The following is an 8,027-nucleotide window of genomic DNA, read 5'->3' as shown; positions in this document are numbered from 1 at the left end:
GGCATGCCAGACTTGATCGAAAGCCTTCTGGACATGTAGGAATATGCCTATTGCGTGTCTCTGACGCTCGTTAATTGCTTGGGAGATAAAGGTGGCTGCTTCAATCAATGCATTACGTGTGGAATGTTCAGCTCTGAATCCAAATTGGAAGCTGGGAAGAAGGTGGTTGGCGTCTAGGAATTCTACGAGTCTCTCCTTAAGGATCCTCTCGTAAACTTTACCCATAATGTTAAGTAGAGAAACTGGTATGTAGGATTCAGTGCTGGTGGAGGGTTTTCCCGGTTTGGGAATCATGACAGTACTGGCTACCTTCTATGAGGCTGGAAAGTAGCACAGCTTAAGGCAGGCATTGATTGTTTGTGTAAGCAGCGGGATTATACTCTCTGGAAGTTTTTTGAGGCATCTTCTGTGGATGCCATCAGGGCCAGGAGATGTGTTTTTGCCAATATTACACATCTGCCTGACGGTTTCATCCTGCACAGGAGCTACCATCGGGTGAGGGTAAGCTGCCATGTGCTGGATGGGAGTATCGAGTATATCTTCCACTCTCAGCTCGACAGTGCGTCTATGTCGCTCATCAAAGTTGGGATTGTTAGGAGTGATAAAGACTGACTGAAGTGAGCTTTTGAAAGCCTCAGCCTTATCTTGTGGATTATTGAGTATGTTGTCGTTGACAATGAGATGTGAATGTGGTTTAGATTTTTGCCTTGTTAGGATTTTGAAGTTGTTCCAGAATTTACTACCGTCTCGATAATCCAGACTAGAGGTGACACGCATCCACTGTAGTTGTTTCAGCCTGTTAACCTCCAGTCTTATGGAAGCCGAGAGTAGGTTGTATTCTATGTTACACTTGAGGTATAGGTATATATGTAGGTATAGGTATAGGTATAGGTATAGGTATAGGTATAGGTATAGGTATAGGTATAGGTATAGGTATAGGTATAGGTATAGGTATAGGTATAGGTACAGGTATAGGTATATATGTACACACAACCAAAGTTATATGGAATCACCACGTATTTCAAAGCAATATTTATTTCTTTTAAAAAAACTTGTTGTTGTTGCGAAGGATAAAGGCTTTTGTTGAAAATAAACAAATCGACAGGACAATCAGATAGTACAGCTCGGTCCGGTATAGGTTATTTTCTTGAGTTGCAAATTGAACGAAAATAAATAATAAACTAACTTTTGCGTCCAAAAACGAAAATATGTCTCATATGGGATTATACAACTCATTACAACGGTTAAAGATATTGGTCTTGTGGAGAAAAGGGACATAGCTGTAGAGCTATGCGTAACACAGGGCGTTCTGTCCAAAACCTATGCGAGGTAACAGGAACTAGGAAAGCTTAAAAATAAAGCAAGGGAAAGTCGCTAAAAAGTAATAAAGGCCCGCCATTATCGTTTAATTTTCCAATCAGCTAGAAGACACCCAACCAATTATCACCTGCAACTCAGGTGTAACTGTTTCAGTTGAAACGATAAGAAGAAGAGTTCGTGCCGAGAAGTATACAGCAGGAGACAGTTATAAGTTAGAGAGCTATCCAGGCAGCACAATATTGATCGCCTAAATTGGTGTCTTCACCACCAAAACTAAAATATTGGGAATTGACAAAATCTGCTATTTTCAGAAAAAGTCAGGATTGGTGTAAAATCAGATGAGCCACGAAATCGTGTACTTAGAGGTCGAAGAAGACAAGCAAGAATGAAAACTGTCAGATCTGCAGCGGGACTCCGTGCACTTTCGTTTCAAGCGATGCGATCGCATTTATGCAAATTAGCAGAGTATAGACGTAGTAGAAGAGGTGTTCCCAAATTCCCAACAGACTACTAAATTCCACACGGACGTAAGCAGTGATTGGTCGTTATCATCTGATTTTGACATAGATAGACATATGGATTTTGATGAATTTTTGTGGTTATGTAAGTATATTTTTTGTCTGTCTGATTGACACTTTCTTGTTTTTGAAAAATTTGTTCAAGAATGGAAATATGAAGACGTGGAAAGATATGCAGAAAGTTGAGACAAGTTATGTAAGGTCTAGAACAGTTCACACAAAGAAACAAGATGATTTATACTATGAGTATAGTTTTTAATCAATTTCATGCTATGAGTGTAACAGAAATAACATAATAATATGCAAGGAGTATAGATGCTAGGAGAGTATATTATATTCATTGATGTGGTAAGTCCTTTATTAGTTGCAATAATTAAAACTTATAGGTACTTGTCTATCTTTAGGATATAAGCCCAACTATAAAATAATTAGGACAGAGAAACCTGTTCCATTCATTGTCCCTCCAGACTGATTTGCAAACTGTGAGATCAAGGACAGCTTTCTATCAGTTATGTATTGGAAAACACATGCTGGACATGCTGAACCATGCATCTGTAAAAACTACAAGAAAAAATGGTTGTAGAGAAATTAATGAGGTGCCACCCAATAAAATTTCATGAGATTCAAGAATGTGAAGATACATGAGCAATTTCAGGTAGGGATCCTATTAAATTACATAATGTAACTTTAACACAGGTATATGAAAGTGAGTGTAAGGCAGTGGTCTCCAATAAACACTGTACACGGCCTAAGGCATCTATTGGATACCACCAGTTAAGTCGGTGGCTACTACAAATTACCCTGTAATTTGAATTTGTTTTAGAATTACTCTTTTCTGTAACTCTTTTCGGTTGTAAGATAGTTTTCTGTCCTTCAAAATTTATTAAAAGAACGAAAATGAACAATTTTCCTACAGCGTGACATACGCAGCCTACAACATCTATTGGAGACAACAGCCTTACACATTGTTTTGTAGAGTTTGTAACATTTTTTGTATTCACTGTTACCAGTGCAACTGTAAAGTATATGAGCTGAAAAATACCTTATAAATAATACTAACTCTGTTTTAGATGATGCTGCAAGGTGTTTGGGAGAAAATAAAAAGAGAAACTGAGTAAACATTGAATTTGATATTAAGATAGTTTTTTAGCTCACAAATGTTTTTTGTTTTGTATCTGTATTAAATTTTTATTATACAGTAGGTACTTAGCACCCCAATTATCCGTGCTCCTCGTGACCGGAAGTGGCACGGATATTTGAAAAGCACAGATGATCCAATCATTAATTTCTTATACAGTGAGCACGTAAAGGTTGGAATAAATTCATTTTCTCGAGAATGGACGACTTTTGAAAAAAATCCCAAAACAGGTCAATTTTTAATTTTAAATTACGACTTTTTGGCATATATATAATACTAGTGACGTCACCCATCTGGGCGTGATGACGTCATCGATGATTTTTTTAAATGAGACTAGTAGTCGTGTGATAGCCCATTTGAAAGGTAATTCAATTCTCTATTCAGTAATATAAACATTAACATAATTATTTAAAAATTTTTTTTTGTATTAAATTTATTGACATAAAAAGAAGAATGTATGTAATTTATTTATTTCAAAATACATTTTACTGCTCGCAGAAAACAGAAAAAAATGTATATTTGAAAAATATTCATTGCTTTTTGCTTAAATTAAATGTTCAAATTGTCACGAGGCTGGTGGGTACCTGCTTTAATATTGAATTTAAGCCAAAAACAATATTTATTTGCCAAAAACACATTTTTTCCTGTTTTATGATAGCAGTAAAATGTATTTTGAATTAAATAAATTACACTCGTTCTTCTTTTTATGTCAATAAATTTAATTCAAAAAATTTTTTTTTGGGCACCCTGTATAAATAATTATGTTAATGTTTATATTACTGAATAAAGAATTGAATTACCTTTCAAATGAGCTATCACACGACCCCTATTCTCATTTAAAAAAAAACATCGATGACGTCATCACGCCCAGATGGGTGACGTAACTAGTATGACATATATGCCAAAAAGTCTTAATTTAAAAATAAAAATTGACCTGTTTCGGGATTTGTTCCCAAAATCGTCCGTTCTTAAGAAAATGAATTTATTCCAACCTTTACGTGCTCACTGTATATGATTCATATAAGAATATTTCATAAGAATTTCTTATGCATGATATGTACTTACCTATCATAAAAAAATAACAGAAAAAATAAATCTTTCATTATGAGTCTCCTTTTCTGCATATAGAGTTTCTGTCGAGTGATTAAAGTGATGCTATTTTGATAAAACCTTAAAAATTCAATTTGAGTAATAGAAAATCATAGCACGGATAATCCGCAGCCCGGATAATCTGCACACGGATCGGGGTTCTACTGTAGTTGTATAGGCTAATTTACAAGAATGTTAGTTTGTTTTTATAGATTTTACTTGATTCATAAATATTGTGAAATTTCTTATAAGATTATATTTACATATATACGCATACTTAATTTAGGTCTGAATTTTAAAGAATTGTTAAGTAATGATGTTATTTTATAGACAACATTATAATATACTAGAGTTGTACTTTAAAAATCAAAATATTACTGGGTCCCAGGCGGGGTTTAGAGGGGTTTTACCTTCGCCATTGCACCAATAAGAGCCTCCCCTCCTTTGATTTCCGAGATTTTTAATAAAGAATAAAAAATTTTAAACATTAGGTATTTAGTGTTTTATTTAGTTTGCAATAGTTATTTTCAGTAAACATTTTTTATTATCGTATATTTATGGTGAAAACAATATTTAGTGTAAGGTTCTAGAAATTAAAGTCATTTTGAATTTATGCAAGGCAGGTCCACAACAGCAATTTTTATTTTAAGACAGCTAATGGAAAAACTTGAGAAAGATAAAAAGAAAGACTCGCACATAGTATTTATTAATCGTGAGAAACATATGACAAAGTTACTGGAAACCTACTGGTACTAAGTAGGAAAGGAATACCGGCTGAATATGTGAGTGCTGCTAGACATGTATGAGATGGTAACGATCAGAGTTCAAGCAACGAAAACAGAATATTCTTTTAAATATGGTATTACAAATCCACATAGAGTAGTTAGCTGTAGGGATGGCGGTTTTTGACAAAAAACCGGTTTTCGGTTATACCGGTTTTTTTTTTGCTTACGGTTTAACCTGGCGGTTATAACCGGTCAAAAAAACCGGTTTTTGGAAAAACCGGTTTTCGGTTTTTTTAATCCAATAGGTTACAAAGTTACATTTACAATTACAATTTTCCTCTCCTCCCAAAATCAAAAAATTCCCCAACCATTTCAACTTATAAAAAATTTCCCAGACTCTTTGAAATGGGATTAAAAAAAAATAATATCAACATAAATATTTTACTTAAAAATAAATTGGATAATGCAATATATCTTTTATTTTTGCTACCATCAAAAAAAATTTATCATGTATTACTTTTAACACGTTTGTATATATTTCTAGAATAGGTACATTTTAACTCATTTAATACTTCCTGTATGAGTGTATCGTTTTGAAAACGTAGGGAAATTCTTGGAGATTCGAATTCGTAATCAGTAATACGATATGCATAGGCAGAGCATTATTTTTGGTAATCAGATAAAATCATTCACCGACTTTCAATGTCAAGAGTTAAGAGTTAAAGAGTTTAGTGTGAAAAATAGATGATGTTTGGCTTGCGTCTAATTCAAACAGACACTTCTTATGTAAATATTATGATTACAAATACCTTTTCAAGGAAATATTAAATAAAACTTAATAACCGATTCTGCTGGCTGGTGTGAGATTGCACTTTCAGTTCGCTTCTGTATTTATAAAATAAAATAAAATTTGAATTATGGTTTTTTTTGGAATAGTTACTTGAGAATAATAATTATGATTGGGATCCCAAATAATACCTAACCTAATCCTAATCACCGTAAAAACCTAATAACCGGTTTTTTCTTTAAAAAGAAAAAACCGGTTATAACCAGGACAAAAAAATAACCGGTAAAACCGGTTATTGCGAAGTAAAAAAACCGGTTTTAGGTTTAAACCGGTAGGTTTTTCCCATCCCTAGTTAGCTGGGATAAACAAGAGCTCCACAAGATGATAGTTTTATGTATGTAGGATCGATATTACTGAGCAATGAGAAAGTACATGGAGATACTAGATACAAGTAATAGACCTGGATCCCGCGTATGAAAAAAAAGTTGATTATTAGCAAGCTGACAATTTGTTAATGGCTTAACGGTGTCGAGTCGGACAAACTTTGATGTACAGGGGAAGTTTTAATTGTACAACAGTTTAAAAATTTGGAACGTCAGATTACGAAAACGTCCTCATGTATTTTGTCCGACAAAACATCCAATTGATTTGTCACCCTTTCATTAAACTATCATGCAAAAATCAGACTGGTGTTTGTCACCAACTGGGCATTTTATTATTACTGTTGGTTAGTAATTGTACTATTGTACTGTTGGTTAATGTTGGTTAGTAATAGCAATCTGATTTTTGCATGAGAGTTTAATGAAAGTGTAACAAATCAATTGGATGTTTGTCAGACAAAATACATGACATATTCTTATTCTGACGTTCCAAATTTTTAAACTGTTCCACAATTAAAACTTCCCCTGTTCCAGTGTTCCCGTATATCAAAGTTTGTCCGACTAGACACCGCTAAGCCATTAACAAATTTTCAGCTTGCTATTAATCAACTTTTTTTTCATACAAGGGATCCAGGTCTATAATAGAATTAGGGCTAAGTGGATGAAGAATGGGAAGAGGTAAGTGGAGTACTGTGTGATAGAAAGGTACCAATAAAACTCAAAAGTAGGTTCTATAGGACTGCATTAAGACTAGTTATGATGTATGGTACTGAATGTTTGGCAGTGAAACATTGGGATGAACAGAAATTGTATATTAGTGAGATGTGAATGCTTTGTTATTTGTTGACCGAGTTTAGTAACTGGAAAAGATAAAGTTAGGAATGAGTATATAAGAGGAAATTGGGTGTGGATTCTATTGTTAACAAAATAAGAAACAGGTTAAGGTGGTTACGTTATGAGCAACATAGAGATGAGGACCATCCCATACAAATAGCAGGAAGATGCTTAATCCCTGGAAGAAATAGAAGAGGAAGACTAAAAAAAACGTGGTGGGCGAAAGTTGATCAGGATATGGGTGTAAAAGGTATTCACGTTGATATGATACAAAAAAAGTTTGGAGGAATATAAATAGAAAGCCGACAAAAGGTAAGGCAAAAAGAGTAATAATAATATTCTAGAAATAAAAGTAATAAGAGGAAGAACCCTCTAACTAAACAAAACCTACCTAAATAATAAAAAATTAAAACAATGCCTAGATATTTAAAAAAAAAAACATCACTAACAAAAGCAAACATATTGGATTTAAAGTTACACATTCGCATATAAGTAGAATATTTTTACCTACATATCACCAAAGGAAAAATACATAATTATATTTCTAATAAGTGGGACTCCCTGCATTATAGTATTCTATACGTAGAAAAGTTTCTATCATTTCGTCACAAGTGAGTTGACAGCAAAATTTATTTTCAATTTGAGATTGAGGCATTAAGGTTATTTTATTTTTACAAAGTGGTGGATAATTTCATAGTTTAGAACTGTTAAAGTATAGTAATTATAATATATTAGTATAGTAATTATAATATATTAGTATAGTAATTATAATATAGTATAGTATAGTATAGTAATTTTATTTAGCAAATTTATTTATTCTTATTTGGGAGTCGGGAAATTGAGGTTATTTTTACAAAGGGATAAGGTGGATAATTTTATAGTAATAGTATAGTAATTATTATAGTAGTATAGTAGTAATTATAATATAGTATAGCCTAGTAATAGTATAGTAGTAGTAGGTATATAGTAATTATAATAAATTTTATTTTGGTGATATTGGTGGTACTGTATAGGCATGTTACCTATTAATGTACTAAACGTGATAGCAGCGGAAAATGAGGAGCGGCTAGAGGAAATTTTAGCACATTTTAGAGGTTATTTTTATAATTTTTTACAAAAATAAAAATATTTAATGTCATTGTCATTTGTCAAAATAAAAGATTCCTTTCTTACAACCAAAACCTACTAAAATCTACTATATTTTCTACCAGATTCTAAAATCTACTAGATTTAAAA

General features: G+C 32.9%; 1 long non-coding RNA gene across 1 annotated transcript; it reads left to right on the top strand.

The window, feature by feature from the left end:
- Positions 1-1,722: 1,722 nt before the first annotated feature.
- LOC126891862 (uncharacterized) lies at positions 1,723-3,019 on the top strand. The gene is made up of 3 exons (XR_007700600.1): positions 1,723-2,186; positions 2,243-2,493; positions 2,909-3,019. It is a non-coding gene; the product is annotated as an uncharacterized LOC126891862 (long non-coding RNA).
- Positions 3,020-8,027: the final 5,008 nt, after the last annotated feature.

The sequence above is a fragment of the Diabrotica virgifera genome, chromosome 9 (assembly GCF_917563875.1).
Source record: "Diabrotica virgifera virgifera chromosome 9, PGI_DIABVI_V3a".
NCBI lineage: Eukaryota > Metazoa > Arthropoda > Insecta > Coleoptera > Chrysomelidae > Diabrotica > Diabrotica virgifera.
Note: the sequence above shows the minus strand (reverse complement) of the source record. Positions and strands in the feature narration are given on the sequence as shown.